This window comes from Haematobia irritans, chromosome 1 (genome assembly GCF_050003625.1).
Source record: "Haematobia irritans isolate KBUSLIRL chromosome 1, ASM5000362v1, whole genome shotgun sequence".
NCBI classification, from domain to species: domain Eukaryota; kingdom Metazoa; phylum Arthropoda; class Insecta; order Diptera; family Muscidae; genus Haematobia; species Haematobia irritans.
Window position 1 is genome coordinate 263,483,744 of NC_134397.1, and position 14,088 is coordinate 263,497,831.

Consider the following 14,088-nt stretch of genomic DNA (forward strand, 5'->3'; position numbering starts at 1 on the left):
TACTTTAAAGACGCAAATTTTAAAGATTCATGTTCAAAATTTAGTGAATAAACATTTTCAATAGAGATACAAATTTAAAAAAAAAAAAATCCCACATATATAAAATTGTAATAAAACTTTCTATGGAGATAAAAGTTTCAAGAAATTTTTCCAAAAATTTGTCCTGAATACATAGCTTGCCCTAAAATCTTTCAATATTTTTTCCAGTCTAACTATTGAACTTCTCCCTTATCAAGGAGTGCTGCTCGATTCTATGTTTAGTTCAATGGAAATGGTCCTATTTTTTATAGCCGAGTCTATACGACGTTTCTACTGAGAGGAGATAACACCATAGGCCAGGGAAGGTATAGACGTCTTCAGTTCATTCACAACGCTGTAGTTTGTCTGCACACCATAGATGGCTCTTTTTCGTCTGCAAAAGAGTGATTTTTTAATTTGGCTTTAATTTGTTTTCTTTCCTTTGTTCTCTTGATGAAACACCAAATATCGTAATAAAAGCATATAAAATTCTATACATCCGCACATTTGTTGTTGTGCAAATTGACTGATTTGTACCGTAATTTTCGTTTTCCAAAAAGAAATTGAGTCACTTGACTGCACAATTGAGTGGAATGACTGCACACTGCAAATAAACAAAATCGTGGTGAATTGTCAACAGACGTCTATACACTTACTTCGTCTATGATAACACCGCTGAATATTTTTTGGTTTTTGGTCGAAACTGGTATTGAACTCATGACCACGGTTACCACTCGAGCCAAAACTAATTTAACAAAATTTTAATAAAATTTTAATCAAATTTTAACAAAAACTACCAAATAAAAAAATCTTACTTTGCAGTGTTTGATCAAATTTTTGTGATTATTATGAAAAATAGTTTTTTTTTGGTGTTATTATTTTACTAAATAAAGAAGTTTTTCTTTTATACAGAAAATTTTTCAAATTTTCTTTCTAAAGAAATTTTTTTCAAAATTTCTTTTCTTTTTTTTAGAAAAATTTGCCAAAGTTTTATTTCTACAGAAAATTTTGTCAAAATTTTGTACAATTTTTTTCTATAGAAAATTTTCTTTTTTACAGAAATTTTTTTAAATTGTCCTGTCTATAGGAAAATTTTTAAAACTTTTATTTCTGTAGAAAATTTTGTAAAAATTTTATTTCTATAGAACATTTTCTTCAAAATTTTATTTCTATAGAAAATGTTGTCAAAATTTTATTTCTATAGAAAATTTTGTCAAAATTTTATTTGTATAGAAAATTTTGTCAGAATTTTATTTCTATAGAAAATTCTGACAACATTTTATTTCTATAGAAAAATTTGCCAAAGTTTTATTTCTATAGAAAATTTTGTCAAAATTTTGTAAAATTTTTTTCTATAGAAAATTTTGTCAAAATTTTATTTCTATACAAAATTTTTCTAAAATTTTTTTTCTATAGAAAATATTCTTTTCCTGCCCAGCAAAAACTAGGTAACCACATCTCATTACAATTGGCATTACCAGGAGTAAAGCTGTCATTACACGTTGTATTACATTGCGGTGAGTTATAATGACTAACTTGTGATGACAAAAATAAATATTTCTCGGTAATTTTCGAATTGTTATTCTCAAATTTTTAGGCAGTTGGCTGTTAATGACTTCATAAAATAGAATAAATGTTGGTACCATTTGGTATAATAATTATTCACATAATTGAACATTTACTTAAAAAATCAAAAAGAATATGTAATGTAACGGTAATTCTGAAAATTTTTCCGTTAAGAAATTTTTATCACAAATATTTCATAATAATTTTGCTTTATGTTTTAAATAAATGCTTTCTTATACCTCATTCACATTACACTTCCAAAATGCACTTAAACTAGATTTCAAATGCCATTTGCCTTGTAAAAAAGGGACTTAAATCCAGATTTAGATTTCTAACCTAATGTGAATTGGCTATTGGATATATTGATGCCCTCATTCCAGAGTACGCTAAGTCGACTTAGCATGTTTTGATGGAGTTCGCCGTTTTTTATTCGGATTGACGTGAATTGCATCCTGTCAAAAGTTCGTATTTATTGGACATTTCTATCAAAAGTTATGGTTAAACGACAAAAAGCTTTGTTCGGTCTAAAGTGGTCTAAGTCATTTTTAGCCATGTTCTATTATCAATATTTTGTACATACTAATATTTGTACATACAAAAAAAATTTATAAAAATATGATTTTGAGACCGATAATAAGGAAATTTCTATCTTATACGAGTTTTGAGAAATTTCAAAAAACAAAACTTGTTTCCAGTTTTCTGTAAAATTCACTTTTTAGACTTAGCGCACTTTGGAATGTAGACATCGATATTATAACGTAATTCACTAATCCAACTCCCTTAAACAACCTACATTTATTTCTATTTTAAGTGTGAAATTAATTTGCGTGTAATCTTATTTAGATGATTTCTTAGATTTTTTGTTTATTTATACAAAATTCGTTTCTATTCAAGTAGTGCTCCTATTACAGCATTACTCGCTTTATTTTTGATCCATTGTAATCGGCGATAGAAACAAATATTTTCGAGATTTGGTTGCCTGAGCCAATAAGTGCTTTGGTGTTCCTACGAATAAGTGATTACATATTAGGTGATTATATGCTCCAAAAGCACTACTTATTTCGTGGCCGAAAGTATGCCTGGGGAGAAGTACTTTCCCCCTACGACATGCGTATGTAAATGTAATCCGGAGCGATGCCAATTAATAAGTGGTTATTAATTTTTAAACAGGCTTACCCACAGGATTACCGGGTAATGAGAGTTTTTGCTGGGTGTCTATAGGAAAATTTTTAAAAATTTTATCTCTGTAGAAAATTTTGTCAAAATTTTATTTCTATAGAACATTTTTTTCAAAATTTTATCTCTGTAGAAAATTTTGTCAAAATTTTATTTCTATAGAAAATTTTGTCAAAATTGTATTTCTGTAGAAAATTTCGTCACAATTTTATTTCTATACAAATTTTTTCTACAATTTTATTGCAATAGAAAATTTTTTCAAAATTTTGTAAATTTTTTTTCTATAGAAAATTTTGTCAAAATGTTATTTCTATACAAGATTTTATTTCTATGGAAAATTTTGTCAAGAGTTTATTTCTATAGAAAATGTTATCAAAATTTTGTAATTTTTTTTTCTATTTTCTGTAGTCAAAATGTCTATTTCTATTGTCAAAATTGTATTTCTATACAAAATTTTTCTATAGAAAAATTTTGTAAATTTTATTTCTATACAAAATTTTTCTAAAATTTTATTTCTATACAAAATTTTCTTTAATTTTATTCAAATTTTCTTTTCTATTGGAAATTTTTTTCAAAATTTTATTTCAATAGAAAATTTTGTCAAAATTTTATTTCTATAGAAAATTTTGTCAAAATTTTATTTCTATAAAAAATTTTGTAATTGTTTATAGAAAATTTTGTAAAAATTTTATTTCTATACAAAATTTTTCTAAAATTTTATTTTCTTTTATATAGAAATTTTTTTCAAATTTTCTTTTCTATAGGAAAATTTTTCAAAATTTTATTTCTGTACAAAATTTTGTCAAAATTTTATTTCTATAGAAAATATTGTCAAAATTTTATTTCTATAGAAAATTTTGTCAAAATTTTATTTCTATGGAAAATTTGTCAGAATATTATTTGTATGGAAAATTTTGTCATGATTTTTTTTCTATAGAAAATTTTATCAAAATTTTGTAATTTTTTTTCTATAGAAAATTTTGTCAAAATGTTATTTCTATAGAAAATTTTGTCAAAAGTTTATTTCTATACAAAATTTCTAAAATTTTAATTCTATAGAAAATTTTCCTTTACAGAAATTTTTCAAATCTTATTTCTATAGAAATTTTTTTCAAAATTTTATTTCCATAAAAAATTTATTTCTATAGAAAATTTTATCAAAATTTTATTTCTATAGAACATTGTGTCAGAATTTCATTAAACAATGCTATACGATATGTGTATGCTTTGAGAAAATTTAACAGAGTCTCTCATCTTTCGCCGAATGTCCTGAAGTTGCCTCTTGAAAAATATCTAATGTAAATATAAGTCGCTGATGTTTTTACATAAAATAATAAGCACAGGTAAGCCAACATACTTATACAATAAACTGAATTTTGCCAGATCTTCTCGGGGTAGAACTATTATACAACTAAGCCATCGTCGTAGTTTATCTGAAAAACACTTCCTGATACGTACTATCCGTCTCTGGAACCAACTCCCAAATCACATTCAAATCATAAGAAACAATCATAGATTCAAGACAAATGTCATTAAATTCTATAGCGAATCCTGATGCTATCTACTAACAGAGTTCTCCATTTCTCAGGGAATACATATAAAAACTCATTTAAATAATTTATACATACCTCCACCATAGGATGGGGGTATATTAACTTTGTCATTCCGTTTGTAACACATCGAAATATTGCTCTAAGACCCCATAAAGTATATATATTCTGGGTCGTGGTGAAATTCTGAGTCGATCTAAGCATGTCCGTCCGTCCGTCCGTCTGTCCGTCTGTCCGTCCGTCCGTCTGTCCGTCTGTCCGGCTGTCCGTCCGTCTGTGGAAATCACGCTAACTTCCGAACGAAACAAGCTATCAACTTGAAACTTGGCACAAGTAGTTGTTATTGATGTAGGTCGGATGGTATTGAAAATGGGCCATATCGGACCACGTTTACGTATAGCCCCCATATAAACCGATCCCCAAATTTGGCTTGGGGAGCCTCCCGGAGCAGCAAAATTCATCCGATCCGGTTGAAATTTGGTACGTGGTCTTAGTATACGGTCTCTAACAACCATGCAAAAATTGGTTCATATCGGTCCATAATTATATATAGCCCCCATATAAACCGATCCCCAGATTTGACCTCCGGACACTTTTGGAGGGGCAAAATTCATCCAATCCGGTTGAAATTTGGTACCTGATGTTAGTTTACGGCCTCTCATAACCATGCAAAAATTGGTCCATATCGGTCCATAATTATATATAGCCCCCATATAAACCGATCCCCAGATTTGACCTCCGGAGACTTTTGGAGGGGCAAAATTCATCCGATCCGGTTGAAATTTGGTACCTGATGTTAGTATACGGCCTCTAACAACCATGCAAAAATTGGTCCATATCGGTCCATAATTATATATAGCTCCCATATAAACCGATCCCCAGATTTGACCACCGGAGCCTCTTGGAGGGGCAAAATTCATCCGATCCGGTTGAAATTTGGTACCTGATGTTAGTTTACGGCCTCTCATAACCATGCAAAAATTGGTCCATATCGGTCCATAATTATATATAGCCCCCATATAAACCGATCCCCAGATTTGAACTCCGGAGCCTCTTGGAAGAGCAAAATTCATCCGATCCAGTTGGAATTTGGTACATGGTGTTAGTATATGGTCTCTAACAACCATGCAAAAATTGGTCCATATCGGCCATAATTATATATAGTTCCCATATAAACCGTCCCCAGATTTGACGTCCGGAACCTCTTGGAGGAGCAAAAGTCATCCGATACGGTTGAAATTTGGTACATTTTGTCAAAATATGGCCTCTAACAGCCATGTAAAAATTGGTCCATATCGGTCTTTAGTTATATATAGCCGATGACATATTACACAAAAATTGGTCAATATCGCCAAAAATAATCTACCAAAACTTTATTTCCATAGAAAATTTTATCAAATTTTATTACTATAGAAAGTTTTGTCAAAAATTCATTTCTATAGAAAGTTTTGTCAAAAGTTTATTTCTATACAAATGTTTGTCAAAATTTTATTTCCATAGAAAATTTTGTCAAAATTTTATTTCTATAGAAAATTTTGTAAGCTACCTAAACTTTGTTTCCATAGAAAATTTTGTCAAATTTTATTAGTATAGAAAGTTTTGTTAAAATTTCATTTCTATAGAAAGTTTTGTCAAAAGTTTATTTCTATAGAAATGTTTGTCAAAATTTTATTTCTATAGAAAATTTTGTAAAAAATTTATTTCTGTAGAAAATTTTGTCAACATTTTATTTCTATACAAAATTTTGTCAAAATTTTATTTCTATACAATATTTTGTCAACATTTTATTTCTATAGAATTTTTTGTCAAAATTGTATTGCTATAGAAAATTTTGTCAACATTTTACTTCCATAGAAAATTTTGTCAACATTTTATTTCTATAGAAAATTTTGTCAAGTTTTTATTTCTATAGAAAATTTTGTCAAATTTTTATTTCTATAGAAAATTTTGTCAAAATTTTATTTCTATAGAAAATTTTGTCAAACTAGATTATATACGTATTTAATCGGCCTTTTTTTGTTTAATATATACACCGTATGGGCTAACTTACAATTTAGAAGACAGTGTTAAAAAGTTTTACGATACCTTGCCATCGGCAAGTGTTATCGCAACCCAAGTAATTCGATTGTGGATGACAGCCTTAAGTAGAAGTTCCTACGCAATCCATGGTGGAGGATACATAAGATTCGGCCTGGCCGAACTTACGGCCGTATATACTTGTTTATACTTTAAAATGTTTTAGTTTTTTATTGTTAATTTCATTACCTATTCAAACTTAAATATTGATAATAATAGTTGAATGATTTATCCTTACTATATTATTTATAACAATGCATATTTAGTACAAAATTTATAAGATTTGTATCTTGTTGTACTGAAAATCCAAATCAAATAAATAAATACATTTTATTTATAAAGAAAATTTTATCAAAATTTTATCTCTATAGAAAATGTTGTCAACATTTTATTTCTATAGATTTTTTTTTAATTTATCTCTAGAGCAAATTATCAGAAGTCTATTAGTCGTATTTGAAAATTACGACAAGTCTAGCATAGACTTTTCGATTTTTGTATCCCTAATACATGCTTCGACAACGCACTAAATGTATTAAAAATTACTAAAAATAAATGTGACTTTTATATTTTGTCATTTAGAAAATAAAATTCTGTATTCTATTCTGTGTCTAATCGTTCAACAATAAATATAGTTTCACTTAGGTTTTTTTTGTTTTTGACTGTAAGTCACAGTCCGCAAACTGAGGCCGATTTCCATTTCATTTGACTACTTTTTTATTTATTTATTTCCCGCTGATTTTGTTGTGAAATAAACATCCGATTTCAAGAAATTACATTTTTCTTCGAATACAAAAATAATACGTCTTATTGGAAACTCCTTCAGTACTGAACACGTAAACTCTAATATATATGTTATTAAGGCACCAATCACATCCATCATTTACAAAATAAGAGGTGGCACAACATTGCAAAAAAAAAAGTACAAAAGGGAATTTAGAGACACAAAAGTTGCAGGGTAATAATGTAGTTTTTCTATTGTAGTAACATATTTCATTTGCATGCTTTGCATCAACGGCACAACAGTAACACTGTATACATCTTCAGCATTTTATTAATTTAATGTAAACAAATTTGATTTTAATACATAAAATTAAAATAACCCGTATAAAAAGAGCTCTAAGAGAGAACATTCAAATCATCTTTCTACAAAAGACATCTGCCTATCTATTTAAAATTACTATAATACCCAATTGGAAAACAATGGTCATAAATTTCACTTTCTATATAATTAATACGTCTCCAGAAAATTGACCATCATATGGATAAATTAATCCATTCATTATCCAACAATGCATAAAAATGACTATCTTAATTTTAATCCAATTAATCGCTCATTAATATCAAATATCATTCAAAATAAAAAAAATCAAATATTAAATGTGCATATTTATTTTTTTAACACTCTTTTTGTCAAAGAGACATAAAAATTGCATTGGCACCACCTTAACCGGTGGTGGTGGTGGTGGTGGTTGATAGTTGTCATTTTGAATAAAAAATCTCAAATTTCCAATATGCAAACAAAACAGATAAAACGATGAACTTAATTTCAATATCAAAGCATTTTGGTTTTTTGTTTGTTTGATGCAATCAACACATTTTTTTCTTTTTTGTTGGCTTAATGAAAAACCGATAAAAAAAGAATATGGACAAAAAATATTTAAATTCACTGTGGCTCACAGACAATATAAGTTTTAATATAAAATATAAAATTATAATACAATAAACTTTAATTTGCTGTTTGTTGGCAATAAAGAATTGTTATGGATCGCATATATAGTTTTTGACAAATGACATAGATTCAAGTCTCTGACTTTGGTGAACAATTTTATGTGTGCAGCAAATTCCGTCTTCAATTGTAATTATAAGGAAAGAGAAAAAATTAAGAATGATGACATTTCTTCTACCAATATTATATAATATGATATTGAAAATAATATGGCGAATGACTGGTACATTTGAGTAATATTCTGCAATATTTAATCTTTAAGCTACCAAATTTGTCTGGTAAACTTTTTTCAATTTATCTACAGTTGCACAAATGAAAATAGCTCCTTGGAAAAACGACAATTCATTGAACCTTTAAATTTGAGTATCTTAAAAGTGCCTTAAAAGTAAAAAAAAAAAAAACAAAATCCAATAAATCATAATATATCAAAACCCATCGCAAAAGGCCTTAAATATAATTTAATAATTTGGTATATGCAAGTCACCAAGTTCAACCAAAGGTGTGAATATCAGCCATTAGAGTTTTCTTAAACAGTGGAATCAAATCTTAATTTTTTGTCAAAAAGCACACACACTTGCTTCTTCATGAAAATTCACATAAACAATAAAAACAAGCACATTAATTGCTGTAATAATAATTCATTTGAAAAAATATTTTTTAAATGCCTCTTAAAGAGAAAAATTTCACTGCCTCTTGGCTTTTGAAAAAAACCAAAAAAAAAGAAGAGTTTAAAGTGAAGGTAATAATTATGAACCAATAACCGCTAATGACTGTCTAATCATTCATTCACTCAATGATGGATCGATTGTTGATTTATTTGAAAATTTCGCTTAACAAATGGCTATTAAAACATCAAATAATAGAATTTTAACGAGGAGAGATTGCTCACTTTTGATTTTTAGACTTTCGATTTCATCGTTGATTTTTTTTTTTTTTTGAAATATACAAGAAAGTATTTGATGGAGATAATTTGTTGTGATCTCCTATTAGCAGAACGCGGTTTGGATAGTTTTTATACAAAAGTATTATGACCCGAAGGAAGATCTTGCATATCCCAAGTTTTCTTTTCTAATAACGATGTTATTTCCTTTTTCATTGCATCTTCCCATTCATTTCTTGATTTACTGGACGATGCTTCCTTCTAACTTTTTGGAATATTATCATCCTCCACCACATTGTTCACCAAATTTTGAACTTTCTTGGGTCTTCCGCGAAGTCCATTTCGAATAATCCGTGGTCTTCCTGGTCCTCTTTTTTGGATAATCTCTGTTGAGTTCTCCTCCTTCTCTTCTTCTTCTGTAGAGAATTCGTGAAAAAATTTCAGGCGACGATGACCTACTTCCCATCTCTATATGTTCAACGATTCTTTCGATTGGGTCTTGGTTTAACACAGCACTTGATGCAGTTTTAGGTTCTTCGAAAGATACAAATTCAGAGCATTCAACTGTGTAATCTCCTCCTCCTCCTCTTCTTCTTCTGTAGAAAATTCGTGAAAAATTTCAGGCGACCTACTCGCCATCTCTATAGGTTCAACGATTCTTTCGATTGGGTCTTGGTTTAACACAGCACTTGTTTGAGTTTTAGGTTCTTCGAAAGATACAAATTCAGAGCATTCAACTGTGTAATCTCCACCTGGCATATTGCTCTCATTGAATAGAACATCTCGGCATTCGATGATTTTTTGTCTTTTCTTGTTATATAATCTGTATGCCTTCGATGTCAAGGAATATCCGACCATTAAACACTCGGAACCCTTTTCATCAAATTTTCCACTCTTCGTTGTATTGAGCGCTACAGCTTGCGAACCAAAAACTTTAAAATGGCTTACCTTTGGTTTACGTCCAGTCCATATCTCATATGGAGTTTTATCTTGTAGCATTTTTCATGGACAACGGTTCCTTATATAGCATGACGTTGCTATAGCTTCAGCCCAAAAACGCTTATCTAATTTTGCATCTATTAGCAAACATCTCGCCATTTCCACTAATATTCTATTGACCCTTTCTGCCACTCCGTTTTGTTGAGGTGTGTAGGGGACCGTTAGTTGTTGCGGAATATTTGTATTTTATGTTCCAATTGACGCTCTACCATATTTTAAACGATTTGAATATTTCAAATACTTCATTCTTCCTTTTCATGGTTGCTAGAAGCCGCTTGGAAGACTTTTTGCTGACATTCTTTGGCGTCAAATAGAAATAAATTATTCTCTCTTCTTGCAGTAATTACCAATTTTCCATCATCGCTTATTTCTGTCCTTTTTTCGCTGAATTTGACTACACAACCATTTTGTACTAGTTTGTTTACTGAAACGAAATTGCCGTTTAGCTCTGAAGAAAACAGAACATCTTTCAGCCTTATTTCTTTCCCATTAATCTCCAAAGATACAATACCAATTCCACTGGCCTTTATAGATTTATCATCTGCCAACATGATGGTTTCTTCACAATCATTGAAAGTTACAAAAAAACTTACGGTTAGAGCTCATATGGCTCAAAGCACCACTATATAGGTACCATGTAGACGATTTTTGTTTTGATTTTGATTCTGCCATTGCTATCATGGAATATGTTTTATGCTCACTGCGTTTGGATTTGCACTTATTCGCAAAGTGGCCTGTCTTACCGCATATAAAACATTTGAGATCTTTTTCTCTCTTAAAATCTTGATTTTTCCCAAAATCCTTTTTATTCTTCTTTGAAATTGCTCCAAAAGCTTGTTGACTCGAATTTTCATCTTTCGCTTGATTTCGACGTTCCCACTCTTCAAGAAGTTTTTGCTTTAATGCCCTCAAAGATGGCAACTCATCTCTGGTTTCAATGGCAATCACAAAATTCTCATAGTCTTTCTCAAGGCTGGATAGCAGAATGATGACAATAAGTTCCTCTTGGATTTGAATTCCCACGTCGGCCAATTTTTCAGTTATATCAGAGAAACCACTTAAATACTCACTCATAGTTTGGCTATCCTTCATGTTCAGACCAAGTAATTTCTTGTACAACGTTACCTTTTGCAGGGGTCCACTGGGCTTATAGACCTCCATAAGCTTATCCCAAGTAGCCTTTGAAGTTGAACAATTTTTCACGTAATTTGGTTGAGTTCACACTTAACATGAGAGTTGCTAGAGCTTTTTCATCTGTGGAATCCCAATCTGCTTTCCTCTCAGCGCTCCATGTTGAATCTTTCGGAAATTGTCCATTCACGTACTTTCAGTATCCGCTGTATATTAGCACACTCCTCATGTGAATACTCCAGGTTTCATAGTTCTTCTCATCGAGCTTTTCAATTTGGTATAACGGCGAACTCATGTTGAATATATGTATACATATTTTTCTCACTGATAAATCACTATCTTAAATAACCCAATGCGCTCTGGGCCCATAACCTGATGGAGATAATTTGTTGTGATCTCCTATTAGCAGAACGCTGTTTAGATAGTTTTTATAGAAAAGTATTTATTTAGAAGCAAAATTAATATTTTAGAATGAAAAAATATGACAAGTCACAAGACAAAAAAAAATACAATACAATATTATTCATGGCTTTCAATATTCATGTTGAATTGGAAAAAGGTTTCTACAGTATATATTTCTAACAGTATTATGAATTTTCTCTAAATGACAATTTGACTACCAGAAATGGTAGGGTTAAGCCCCCTGTTATAAATATTGATCAACTATGAAGATAACTTTGACATGGCTGTTCTTCTGCCCACGTATTTGTAATTGGTACAATATTTTTTTTATATGAACACATGCAATTTAATTTTCGCAAATCGCATCAAAAATAGGGTCCAATTATTATTCGAATACTAAGAACAATCTACTATCTTTGCTGTACATTATCGTTAATGAATACATATTATTTTAAGAATACTCGTATATCGACCGGACGGACGGATATTGTCAGACACACCTGAGATCTATTCCATTCACTTCTTGCTTTTATATATTCTGCGTAAAGTTGTAAACCCTATACCACAAAATGGTATTGAATAAAAAAAAAAAACAAACAAACCAACTCTTTCAACCTAAAATTTATTTTGACACCAATGACAAAGTGTCACTATTAACTGTGGTGACAGGCGTCATATTTTCTACTGGCTCAAGTAAAAAAATATTATGCACACTCACTCTTACCCATTTATTTATGAAACTGGATTTTTTAAATGCTAAAAAATGCAGAAATAAAAAACTGCACAAAAAAGTACTTGACCGAATTCCGACAAAATAAGTTGAACATTTTCTAAAGGGATTTAAATATATTATCTGGCAATCTATATTAATGGGAGATTTAGTGATCAATTTTCATGATGGATATGAACAATATTCTTAAGGAATGGCTTGATGAACATAATGACAGCAGTTTTAGTGAGTCGTTAGTCATGTCTTGAAGCGCTAAACAAAAACACAAACAGAACGGAGAGTCATTCGTCTCATTCGTGGTCTCCGAATCAGGGTTACACCACAATTTACCAAGAGGCTGGAATGTCTATGCTAATGCTGAAGCATCTGGGAATATCGGGAGTAAAGTACTAAACCAGACTACTTAATTTGTCATTGGAATCGTTGTCTGGAAATTGAAAAGGGTGACTCCACTACTGAAGTCAAAGACTCGAGCAAGAGTGAATCGTACAGATCGATTTCCCTTCTCTCGCCAAGAGTCAAGAATCTTGAGGCACTACTCCTCGCCAGCCTAGTGGAGAATTTTCCACATTCCAAACATCAAAATGGATTCCGTAAAGTATTTAGCACCACGACAGCTTTGCATGCCATTTCAGCATATATAAATAGAGGACTCAATCAGCCCATGCCATGCCATTGGACCATCCTCTTGGTTCTTGACCTATCGAAGGCATTCGATACGGCCTCTCATTATACCTGATGTCTCGAAAATGGGTAGGATGATTCCACTACACGAGCAAGAGTGAATCGTACAGATCGATTTCCCTTCTCTCGCCAAGAGTCAAGACGCTTGAGGCACTACTCCACGCCAGTCTTGTGGATAAGTTTCCAGCTTCCAACCATCAACATGGATTCCAAAATATACAGAACACTACGAACGCTTTGCATGTCATTTCAGCATATATAAATAGGGGACTCCATCAGCCCATGCCGTGCCATTGGACCATCCTCTTGGCTCTTGACCTATCGAAGGCATTCGATACGGCCTCTCATTATACCTGATGCCTGGAGAATGGGTAGGATGATTCCACTTCTCGAGCAAGAGTGAATCGTACAGATCGATTTCCCTTCTCTCGCCAATAGTCAAAACGCTTGAGGCACTACTCCTCGCCAGCCTTGTGGAGAATTTTCCAGATTCCAAACATCTACATGGATTCCTTAAAGTACTTAGCACCATCACAGCTTTACATGCCATTTCAGCATATATAAATAGAGAACCTAATCAGCCACTGTCGTGCCAATGCACGATCCTCTAGGCTCCTCTAGAAAATACGCCCCTACCGGCAGGAACCAAGCGTTGGGTTCTAAATTATCTGTGCGAGCGTCAGTCGTATGTGGAATTGAGGGAGAAGAAGTCAAGACCCCATAGGGTGAAACATTTCCCAAGGTGAGGATATATTTTCGACACAGTTCCACCTCTACCAATACTCTATTCCAACCCCTCCTGACGGTGTCGACATTTTATTATATGCGGACGACTTTACAATCATGGCATCCGGGCCCATTATTGATAACATCTGCGATCGATTAAACGTCCACTTAGCTCATGTTATCAGTTATTGTACTGCTAGAAAGTTGAGGATATCTGCCAACAAATTCTCAACCACTCTATGTATTCATTACATGGGCGGCAGAAGTACGCAGGCAGTAGAATGTCAGAGCCGATGGCGAAATAATTCCGACTATAAATTACCACAAGATTCTTGACCTTTTAAAGTCGTCTGCCCATGTCACTGCAATTTGTGATAAACTCGGCGATAGAAACAAAATCTGTAAGGTGCTTCCAGGCAGCAAA

At 31.5% G+C, this 14,088-nt stretch overlaps 1 protein-coding gene across 1 annotated transcript in view; it reads right to left on the reverse strand.

Annotated features, from left to right (window-relative positions):
* T48 (FU domain-containing protein T48) overlaps positions 1–14,088 on the reverse strand; it is a 225,070-nt gene that overhangs the window by 27,546 nt on the left and 183,436 nt on the right. The window lies entirely within an intron of this gene.